Below are 12,110 nucleotides of genomic sequence, written 5' to 3' on the forward strand. Positions count from 1 at the left end.
AGGAGCCAGCCGACCACTCTCGGCCACAGACCCCAATCAAAAACAACGGCCCGATTCACAGGCAAAAAAACTCAGCTGCCCCACTTCTGGATGGGAGATTGCAGGAGGCGCTTGACTCTGTCAAACCAGCCCTACTTGGCACTGGTGCAACCTTGGGTCTGGGAACCATGCTGCGTATCATGGAATTTCAGGAGCCAGCCGGCCACTGCCAGCCACAGGACCCAAACATATACCACAGCCCTTTTCTCTGGCAAGCAAAACTCAGCTGCCCCGCTTTTAGATGGCAGATTGCAGGAGCCACTTGGTACTATCAAACCAGCCCAACTTGGTGCTGGTGCCACCATGGGTCTGGTAACCATCCTGCCTATCGTAGCTTTTCACGACAGAGGCGGTCACTCCCACCCATAGGTCCCCAGACACAAACCACGGCCCGTTTCCTTGGCAAAAAAAAGTAAGCTGCCCCGCTTCTGGATGGCAGATTGCAGGAGCCACTTGGTACTATCAAACCAGCCCAACTTGGCACTGCTGCCACCATGGGTCTGGTAGCCATCCTGCCTATCGTAGCTTTTCAGGAGCCAGCCGGCCACTCCCAGCCACAGGCCCCCAAACAAAAACAACGGCGCTTTTCCCTGGAAAACAGAACTCGCCTGCCAACTTTTTGATGGCAGATTGCAGGAGCCGCTTGGTACTATCAAACCAGCCCAACTTGGCACTGGTGCCACCATGGGTCTGGTCACCATCCTGCCTATCGTAGCTTTTCACGACCGAGCCGGTCACTCCCAGCCATAGGCCCGCAGACACAAACCGCGGCCCGTTTCCTTGGCAAACAAAAGTAAGCTGCCCCGCTTCTGGATGGCAGATTGCAGGAGCCACTTTGTGGTATCAAACCAGCCCAACTTGGCACTGGTGCCACCACTGGTCTGGAAACCATCCTGCGTATCGTGGATTCTAAGGAGCCAGCCGGCCACTCCCAGCCACAGGACACCAAACAAAAACAACGGCGCTTTTCCCTGGAAAACAAAACTGGCCTGCCAACTTTTTGATGGCAGATTGCAGGAACCACTTGGTACTATCAAACCAGCCCAACTTGGCACTGGTGCCACCATGGGTCTGGTAACCATCCTGCCTATCGTAGCTTTTCACGACCGAGCCGGTCACTCCCAGCCATAGGTCCCCTGACACAAAGCTCTGCCCGTTTCCCTGGCAAACAAAAGTAAGCTGCCCCGCTTCTCGATGGCAGATTGCAGGAGCCACTTCGTACTATCAAACCAGCCCAACTTGGCACTGCTGCCACCATGGGTCAGGTAGCCATCCTGCCTATCGTAGCTTTTCAGGAGCCAGCCGGCCACTCCCAGCCACAGGCCCCCAAACAAAAACAATGGCGCTTTTCCCTGGAAAACAGAACTCGCCTGCCAACTTTTTCATGGCAGATTGCAGGAGCCACTTTGCACCATCAAACTAGCCCGACTTGGCACTGGTGCCACCATGGTCTGGGAACAATCCTGCGTATCGTGGATTCTAATTAGCCAGCCGGCCACTCCCAGCCATAGGCCCCCAAACACAAACAACGGCGCTTTCCCCTGGAAAACAAAACTCGCCTGGCAACTTTTTGATGGCAGATTGCAGGAGCCGCTTGGTACTATCAAATCAGCCCAACGTGGCACTGGTGCCACCATGAGTCTGGTAACCATCCTGCCTATCGTAGCTTTTCAGGAGCCAGCCAGTCACTCCCAGCCATAGGCCCCCAGAAAAAAACCTCGGCCCGTTTCCCTTGCAAACAAAAGTAAGCTGCCCCGCTTCTGGATGGCAGATTGCAGGAGCCACTTGGTACTATCAAACAAGCCCGACTTGGAACTGGTGCCACCTCTGGTCTGGGAACCATCCTGCGTATCGTGGATTCTAAGGAGCCAGCCGGCCACTCCCAGCCACAGGCCACCAAAAAAATTCAACGGCACTTTTCCCTGGAAAACAAAACTCGCCTGCCAAATTTTGATGGCAGATTGCAGGAGCCGCTTGATACTATCAAATCAGCCCAACTTGGCACTGGTGCCACCATGGCTCTGGTAACCATCCTGCCTATCGTAGCTTTTCAGGAGCCAGCCGGTCAGTCCCACCCATAGGCCCCCAGACACAATCCTCGGCCCGTTTCCCTGGCAAACAAAAGTAAGCTGCCCCACTTCTGGATGGCAGATTGCAGGAGCCACTTGGTACTATCAAACCAGCCCGACTTGGAACTGGTGCCACCTCTGGTCTGGGAACCATCCTGCGTATCGTGGATTCTAAGGAGCCAGCCGGCCACTCCCAGCCACAGTCCACCAAACACAAACAACGGCACTTTTCCCTGGAAAACAAAACTCGCCTGCAAACTTTTTCATGGCAGATTGCAGGAGCCACTTTGCACCATCAAACTAGCCCGACATGGCACTGGTACCACCTCTGGTCTGGGAACCATCCTGCGTATCGTGGATTCTAAGGAGCCAGCCGGCCACTCCCAGCCATAGGCCCCCAAACACAAACAACGGCGCTTTTCCCTGGAAAACAAAACTCGCCTGCCAACTTTTTGATGGCAGATTGCAGGAGCCGCTTGGTACTATCAAATCAGCCCAACGTGGCACTGGTGCCACCATGAGTCTGGTAACCATCCTGCCTATCGTAGCTTTTCAGGAGCCAGCTGGCCACTCCCAGCCATAGGCCCCCAGACACAAACCTCGGCCCGTTTCCCTGGCAAACAAAAGTAAGCTGCCCCGCTTCTGGATGGCAGATTGCAGGAGCCACTTGGTACTATCAAACAAGCCCGACTTGGAACTGGTGCCACCTCTGGTCTGGGAACCATCCTGCGTAACGTGGATTCTAAGGAGCCAGCCGGCCACTCCCAGCCACAGGCCACCAAAAAAAATCAACGGCACTTTTCCCTGGAAAACAAAACTCGCCTGCCAACTTTTTGATGGCAGATTGCAGGAGCCACTTTTCACCATCAAACTAGCCTGACTTGGCACTGGTGCCACCTCTGGTCTCGGAATCATCCTGCCTATCGTAGCTTTTCAGGAGCCAGCCGGTCACTCCCAGCCATAGGCCCCCAGACACAAACCTCGGCCCGTTTCCCTGGCAAACAAAATTAAGCTGCCCCGCTTCTGGATGGCAGATTGCAGGAGCTATTTAGTACTATCAAACCAGCCCGACTTGGCACTGGTGCCACCTTGGCTCTGGGAACCATCCTGCCTATTGTGGATTTTCAGGGGTCAGCCGGCCTCTCTCAGCCATATGCCCTCAAACACAAACCACGGCCCTTTTCTCTGGCAAACAAAACTCAACTGCCCCTCTTCTGGATGGCAAATTGCAGGACGCACTTGGTACGACAAAAACAGCACAACTTGGCACTGGTGCCACCTTGGATCTGGTCACCATCCTGCGTATCGAGCATTTTAAGGAGCCAGCCGGCCACTCCCAGCCATAGGCCCCCAGACACAAACCTCGGCCCGTTTCCCTGGCAAACAAAAGTAAGCTGCCCCGCTTCTAGATGGCAGATTGCAGGAGCCACTTGGTACTATCAAACCAGCCCGACTTGGAACTGGTGCCACCTCTGGTCTGGGAACCATCCTGCGTATCGTGGATTCTAAGGAGCCAGCCGGCCACTCCCAGCCACAGTCCACCAAACACAAACAACGGCACTTTTCCCTGGAAAACAAAACTCGCCTGCAAACTTTTTCATGGTAGATTGCAGGAGCCACTTTGCACCATCAAACTAGCCCGACTTGGCACTGGTGCCACCTCTGGTCTGGGAACCATCCTGCGTATCGTGGATTCTAATTAGCCAGCCGGCCACTCCCAGCCATAGGCCCCCAAACACAAACAACGGCGCTTTTCCCTGGAAAACAAAACTCGCCTGCCAACTTTTTGATGGCAGATTGCATAAGCCGCTTGGTACTATCAAATCAGCCCAACGTGGCACTGGTGCCACCATGAGTCTGGTAACCATCCTGCCTATCGTAGCTTTTCAGGAGCCAGCCAGTCACTCCCAGCCATAGGCCCCTAGACACAAACCTCGGCCCGTTTCCCTGGCAAACAAAAGTAAGCTGCCCCGCTTCTGGATGGCAGATTGCAGGAGCCACTTGGTACTATCAAACAAGCCCGACTTGAAACTGGTGCCACCTCTGGTCTGGGAACCATCCTGCGTATCGTGGATTCTAAGGAGCCAGCCGGCCACTCCCAGCCACAGGCCACCAAAAAAAATCAACGGCACTTTTCCCTGGAAAACAAAACTCGCCTGCCAACTTTTTGATGGCAGATTGCAGGAGCCACTTGGTACTATCAAACCAGCCCAACTTGGCACTGGTGCCACCATGGGTCTGGTCACCATCATGCCTATTGTAGCTTTTCAGGAGCCAGCCGGTCACTCCCAGCCATAGGCCCCCAGGCAAAAACCTCGGCCCGTTTCCCTGGCAAACAAAATTAAGCTGCCCCGCTTCTGGATGGCAGATTGCAGGAGCTATTTAGTACTATCAAACCAGCCCAACTTGGCACTGGTGCCACCTTGGCTCTGGGAACCATCCTGCCTATTGTGGATTTTCAGGGGTCAGCCGGCCACTCTTAGCCATATGCCCTCAAACACAAACCACGGCCCTTTTCTCTGGCAAACAAAACTCAACTGCCCCTCTTCTGGATGGCAAATTGCAGGACGCACTTGGTACTACAAAAACAGCCCAACTTGGCATAGGTGCCACCTTGGGTCTGGTCACCATCCTGCGTATCGAGGATTTTAAGGAGCCAGCCGGCCACTCCCAGCCATATGCCCCCAAAAACAAACCACGGCCCTTTTCTCTGGCAAACAAAAATCCGCTGCCCCGCTTCTGGATGGCAGATTGCAGGAGCCACTTGGTACTATCAAACCAGCCCGACTTGGCACTGGTGCCACCTTGGGTCTGGGAACCATCCTGCGTATTGTGGATTGTCAGGAGCCAGCCGACCACTCTCGGCCACAGACCCCAATCAAAAACAACGGCCCGATTCACAGGCAAAAAAACTCAGCTGCCCCACTTCTGGATGGGAGATTGCAGGAGGCGCTTGACTCTGTCAAACCAGCCCTACTTGGCACTGGTGCAACCTTGGGTCTGGGAACCATGCTGCGTATCATGGAATTTCAGGAGCCAGCCGGCCACTGCCAGCCACAGGACCCAAACATATACCACAGCCCTTTTCTCTGGCAAGCAAAACTCAGCTGCCCCGCTTTTAGATGGCAGATTGCAGGAGCCACTTGGTACTATCAAACCAGCCCAACTTGGTGCTGGTGCCACCATGGGTCTGGTAACCATCCTGCCTATCGTAGCTTTTCACGACAGAGGCGGTCACTCCCACCCATAGGTCCCCAGACACAAACCACGGCCCGTTTCCTTGGCAAAAAAAAGTAAGCTGCCCCGCTTCTGGATGGCAGATTGCAGGAGCCACTTGGTACTATCAAACCAGCCCAACTTGGCACTGCTGCCACCATGGGTCTGGTAGCCATCCTGCCTATCGTAGCTTTTCAGGAGCCAGCCGGCCACTCCCAGCCACAGGCCCCCAAACAAAAACAACGGCGCTTTTCCCTGGAAAACAGAACTCGCCTGCCAACTTTTTGATGGCAGATTGCAGGAGCCGCTTGGTACTATCAAACCAGCCCAACTTGGCACTGGTGCCACCATGGGTCTGGTCACCATCCTGCCTATCGTAGCTTTTCACGACCGAGCCGGTCACTCCCAGCCATAGGCCCGCAGACACAAACCGCGGCCCGTTTCCTTGGCAAACAAAAGTAAGCTGCCCCGCTTCTGGATGGCAGATTGCAGGAGCCACTTTGTGGTATCAAACCAGCCCAACTTGGCACTGGTGCCACCACTGGTCTGGAAACCATCCTGCGTATCGTGGATTCTAAGGAGCCAGCCGGCCACTCCCAGCCACAGGACACCAAACAAAAACAACGGCGCTTTTCCCTGGAAAACAAAACTGGCCTGCCAACTTTTTGATGGCAGATTGCAGGAACCACTTGGTACTATCAAACCAGCCCAACTTGGCACTGGTGCCACCATGGGTCTGGTAACCATCCTGCCTATCGTAGCTTTTCACGACCGAGCCGGTCACTCCCAGCCATAGGTCCCCTGACACAAAGCTCTGCCCGTTTCCCTGGCAAACAAAAGTAAGCTGCCCCGCTTCTCGATGGCAGATTGCAGGAGCCACTTCGTACTATCAAACCAGCCCAACTTGGCACTGCTGCCACCATGGGTCAGGTAGCCATCCTGCCTATCGTAGCTTTTCAGGAGCCAGCCGGCCACTCCCAGCCACAGGCCCCCAAACAAAAACAATGGCGCTTTTCCCTGGAAAACAGAACTCGCCTGCCAACTTTTTCATGGCAGATTGCAGGAGCCACTTTGCACCATCAAACTAGCCCGACTTGGCACTGGTGCCACCATGGTCTGGGAACAATCCTGCGTATCGTGGATTCTAATTAGCCAGCCGGCCACTCCCAGCCATAGGCCCCCAAACACAAACAACGGCGCTTTCCCCTGGAAAACAAAACTCGCCTGGCAACTTTTTGATGGCAGATTGCAGGAGCCGCTTGGTACTATCAAATCAGCCCAACGTGGCACTGGTGCCACCATGAGTCTGGTAACCATCCTGCCTATCGTAGCTTTTCAGGAGCCAGCCAGTCACTCCCAGCCATAGGCCCCCAGACAAAAACCTCGGCCCGTTTCCCTTGCAAACAAAAGTAAGCTGCCCCGCTTCTGGATGGCAGATTGCAGGAGCCACTTGGTACTATCAAACAAGCCCGACTTGGAACTGGTGCCACCTCTGGTCTGGGAACCATCCTGCGTATCGTGGATTCTAAGGAGCCAGCCGGCCACTCCCAGCCACAGGCCACCAAAAAAATTCAACGGCACTTTTCCCTGGAAAACAAAACTCGCCTGCCAAATTTTGATGGCAGATTGCAGGAGCCGCTTTGCACCATCAAACTAGCCCGACATGGCACTGGTACCACCTCTGGTCTGGGAACCATCCTGCGTATCGTGGATTCTAAGGAGCCAGCCGGCCACTCCCAGCCATAGGCCCCCAAACACAAACAACGGCGCTTTTCCCTGGAAAACAAAACTCGCCTGCCAACTTTTTGATGGCAGATTGCAGGAGCCGCTTGGTACTATCAAATCAGCCCAACGTGGCACTGGTGCCACCATGAGTCTGGTAACCATCCTGCCTATCGTAGCTTTTCAGGAGCCAGCTGGCCACTCCCAGCCATAGGCCCCCAGACACAAACCTCGGCCCGTTTCCCTGGCAAACAAAAGTAAGCTGCCCCGCTTCTGGATGGCAGATTGCAGGAGCCACTTGGTACTATCAAACAAGCCCGACTTGGAACTGGTGCCACCTCTGGTCTGGGAACCATCCTGCGTAACGTGGATTCTAAGGAGCCAGCCGGCCACTCCCAGCCACAGGCCACCAAAAAAAATCAACGGCACTTTTCCCTGGAAAACAAAACTCGCCTGCCAACTTTTTGATGGCAGATTGCAGGAGCCACTTTTCACCATCAAACTAGCCTGACTTGGCACTGGTGCCACCTCTGGTCTCGGAATCATCCTGCCTATCGTAGCTTTTCAGGAGCCAGCCGGTCACTCCCAGCCATAGGCCCCCAGACACAAACCTCGGCCCGTTTCCCTGGCAAACAAAATTAAGCTGCCCCGCTTCTGGATGGCAGATTGCAGGAGCTATTTAGTACTATCAAACCAGCCCGACTTGGCACTGGTGCCACCTTGGCTCTGGGAACCATCCTGCCTATTGTGGATTTTCAGGGGTCAGCCGGCCTCTCTCAGCCATATGCCCTCAAACACAAACCACGGCCCTTTTCTCTGGCAAACAAAACTCAACTGCCCCTCTTCTGGATGGCAAATTGCAGGACGCACTTGGTACGACAAAAACAGCACAACTTGGCACTGGTGCCACCTTGGATCTGGTCACCATCCTGCGTATCGAGCATTTTAAGGAGCCAGCCGGCCACTCCCAGCCATAGGCCCCCAGACACAAACCTCGGCCCGTTTCCCTGGCAAACAAAAGTAAGCTGCCCCGCTTCTAGATGGCAGATTGCAGGAGCCACTTGGTACTATCAAACCAGCCCGACTTGGAACTGGTGCCACCTCTGGTCTGGGAACCATCCTGCGTATCGTGGATTCTAAGGAGCCAGCCGGCCACTCCCAGCCACAGTCCACCAAACACAAACAACGGCACTTTTCCCTGGAAAACAAAACTCGCCTGCAAACTTTTTCATGGTAGATTGCAGGAGCCACTTTGCACCATCAAACTAGCCCGACTTGGCACTGGTGCCACCTCTGGTCTGGGAACCATCCTGCGTATCGTGGATTCTAATTAGCCAGCCGGCCACTCCCAGCCATAGGCCCCCAAACACAAACAACGGCGCTTTTCCCTGGAAAACAAAACTCGCCTGCCAACTTTTTGATGGCAGATTGCATAAGCCGCTTGGTACTATCAAATCAGCCCAACGTGGCACTGGTGCCACCATGAGTCTGGTAACCATCCTGCCTATCGTAGCTTTTCAGGAGCCAGCCAGTCACTCCCAGCCATAGGCCCCTAGACACAAACCTCGGCCCGTTTCCCTGGCAAACAAAAGTAAGCTGCCCCGCTTCTGGATGGCAGATTGCAGGAGCCACTTGGTACTATCAAACAAGCCCGACTTGAAACTGGTGCCACCTCTGGTCTGGGAACCATCCTGCGTATCGTGGATTCTAAGGAGCCAGCCGGCCACTCCCAGCCACAGGCCACCAAAAAAAATCAACGGCACTTTTCCCTGGAAAACAAAACTCGCCTGCCAACTTTTTGATGGCAGATTGCAGGAGCCACTTGGTACTATCAAACCAGCCCAACTTGGCACTGGTGCCACCATGGGTCTGGTCACCATCATGCCTATTGTAGCTTTTCAGGAGCCAGCCGGTCACTCCCAGCCATAGGCCCCCAGGCAAAAACCTCGGCCCGTTTCCCTGGCAAACAAAATTAAGCTGCCCCGCTTCTGGATGGCAGATTGCAGGAGCTATTTAGTACTATCAAACCAGCCCAACTTGGCACTGGTGCCACCTTGGCTCTGGGAACCATCCTGCCTATTGTGGATTTTCAGGGGTCAGCCGGCCACTCTTAGCCATATGCCCTCAAACACAAACCACGGCCCTTTTCTCTGGCAAACAAAACTCAACTGCCCCTCTTCTGGATGGCAAATTGCAGGACGCACTTGGTACTACAAAAACAGCCCAACTTGGCATAGGTGCCACCTTGGGTCTGGTCACCATCCTGCGTATCGAGGATTTTAAGGAGCCAGCCGGCCACTCCCAGCCATATGCCCCCAAAAACAAACCACGGCCCTTTTCTCTGGCAAACAAAAATCCGCTGCCCCGCTTCTGGATGGCAGATTGCAGGAGCCACTTGGTACTATCAAACCAGCCCGACTTGGCACTGGTGCCACCTTGGGTCTGGGAACCATCCTGCGTATTGTGGATTGTCAGGAGCCAGCCGACCACTCTCGGCCACAGACCCCAATCAAAAACAACGGCCCGATTCACAGGCAAAAAAACTCAGCTGCCCCACTTCTGGATGGGAGATTGCAGGAGGCGCTTGACTCTGTCAAACCAGCCCTACTTGGCACTGGTGCAACCTTGGGTCTGGGAACCATGCTGCGTATCATGGAATTTCAGGAGCCAGCCGGCCACTGCCAGCCACAGGACCCAAACATATACCACAGCCCTTTTCTCTGGCAAGCAAAACTCAGCTGCCCCGCTTTTAGATGGCAGATTGCAGGAGCCACTTGGTACTATCAAACCAGCCCAACTTGGTGCTGGTGCCACCATGGGTCTGGTAACCATCCTGCCTATCGTAGCTTTTCACGACAGAGGCGGTCACTCCCACCCATAGGTCCCCAGACACAAACCACGGCCCGTTTCCTTGGCAAAAAAAAGTAAGCTGCCCCGCTTCTGGATGGCAGATTGCAGGAGCCACTTGGTACTATCAAACCAGCCCAACTTGGCACTGCTGCCACCATGGGTCTGGTAGCCATCCTGCCTATCGTAGCTTTTCAGGAGCCAGCCGGCCACTCCCAGCCACAGGCCCCCAAACAAAAACAACGGCGCTTTTCCCTGGAAAACAGAACTCGCCTGCCAACTTTTTGATGGCAGATTGCAGGAGCCGCTTGGTACTATCAAACCAGCCCAACTTGGCACTGGTGCCACCATGGGTCTGGTCACCATCCTGCCTATCGTAGCTTTTCACGACCGAGCCGGTCACTCCCAGCCATAGGCCCGCAGACACAAACCGCGGCCCGTTTCCTTGGCAAACAAAAGTAAGCTGCCCCGCTTCTGGATGGCAGATTGCAGGAGCCACTTTGTGGTATCAAACCAGCCCAACTTGGCACTGGTGCCACCACTGGTCTGGAAACCATCCTGCGTATCGTGGATTCTAAGGAGCCAGCCGGCCACTCCCAGCCACAGGACACCAAACAAAAACAACGGCGCTTTTCCCTGGAAAACAAAACTGGCCTGCCAACTTTTTGATGGCAGATTGCAGGAACCACTTGGTACTATCAAACCAGCCCAACTTGGCACTGGTGCCACCATGGGTCTGGTAACCATCCTGCCTATCGTAGCTTTTCACGACCGAGCCGGTCACTCCCAGCCATAGGTCCCCTGACACAAAGCTCTGCCCGTTTCCCTGGCAAACAAAAGTAAGCTGCCCCGCTTCTCGATGGCAGATTGCAGGAGCCACTTCGTACTATCAAACCAGCCCAACTTGGCACTGCTGCCACCATGGGTCAGGTAGCCATCCTGCCTATCGTAGCTTTTCAGGAGCCAGCCGGCCACTCCCAGCCACAGGCCCCCAAACAAAAACAATGGCGCTTTTCCCTGGAAAACAGAACTCGCCTGCCAACTTTTTCATGGCAGATTGCAGGAGCCACTTTGCACCATCAAACTAGCCCGACTTGGCACTGGTGCCACCATGGTCTGGGAACAATCCTGCGTATCGTGGATTCTAATTAGCCAGCCGGCCACTCCCAGCCATAGGCCCCCAAACACAAACAACGGCGCTTTCCCCTGGAAAACAAAACTCGCCTGGCAACTTTTTGATGGCAGATTGCAGGAGCCGCTTGGTACTATCAAATCAGCCCAACGTGGCACTGGTGCCACCATGAGTCTGGTAACCATCCTGCCTATCGTAGCTTTTCAGGAGCCAGCCAGTCACTCCCAGCCATAGGCCCCCAGACAAAAACCTCGGCCCGTTTCCCTTGCAAACAAAAGTAAGCTGCCCCGCTTCTGGATGGCAGATTGCAGGAGCCACTTGGTACTATCAAACAAGCCCGACTTGGAACTGGTGCCACCTCTGGTCTGGGAACCATCCTGCGTATCGTGGATTCTAAGGAGCCAGCCGGCCACTCCCAGCCACAGGCCACCAAAAAAATTCAACGGCACTTTTCCCTGGAAAACAAAACTCGCCTGCCAAATTTTGATGGCAGATTGCAGGAGCCGCTTGATACTATCAAATCAGCCCAACTTGGCACTGGTGCCACCATGGGTCTGGTAACCATCCTGCCTATCGTAGCTTTTCAGGAGCCAGCCGGTCAGTCCCACCCATAGGCCCCCAGACACAATCCTCGGCCCGTTTCCCTGGCAAACAAAAGTAAGCTGCCCCACTTCTGGATGGCAGATTGCAGGAGCCACTTGGTACTATCAAACCAGCCCGACTTGGAACTGGTGCCACCTCTGGTCTGGGAACCATCCTGCCTATCGTGGATTCTAAGGAGCCAGCCGGCCACTCCCAGCCACAGTCCACCAAACACAAACAACGGCACTTTTCCCTGGAAAACAAAACTCGCCTGCAAACTTTTTCATGGCAGATTGCAGGAGCCACTTTGCACCATCAAACTAGCCCGACATGGCACTGGTACCACCTCTGGTCTGGGAACCATCCTGCGTATCGTGGATTCTAAGGAGCCAGCCGGCCACTCCCAGCCATAGGCCCCCAAACACAAACAACGGCGCTTTTCCCTGGAAAACAAAACTCGCCTGCCAACTTTTTGATGGCAGATTGCAGGAGCCGCTTGGTAC

This window comes from Melospiza georgiana, chromosome 7 (assembly GCF_028018845.1).
Source record: "Melospiza georgiana isolate bMelGeo1 chromosome 7, bMelGeo1.pri, whole genome shotgun sequence".
NCBI lineage: Eukaryota > Metazoa > Chordata > Aves > Passeriformes > Passerellidae > Melospiza > Melospiza georgiana.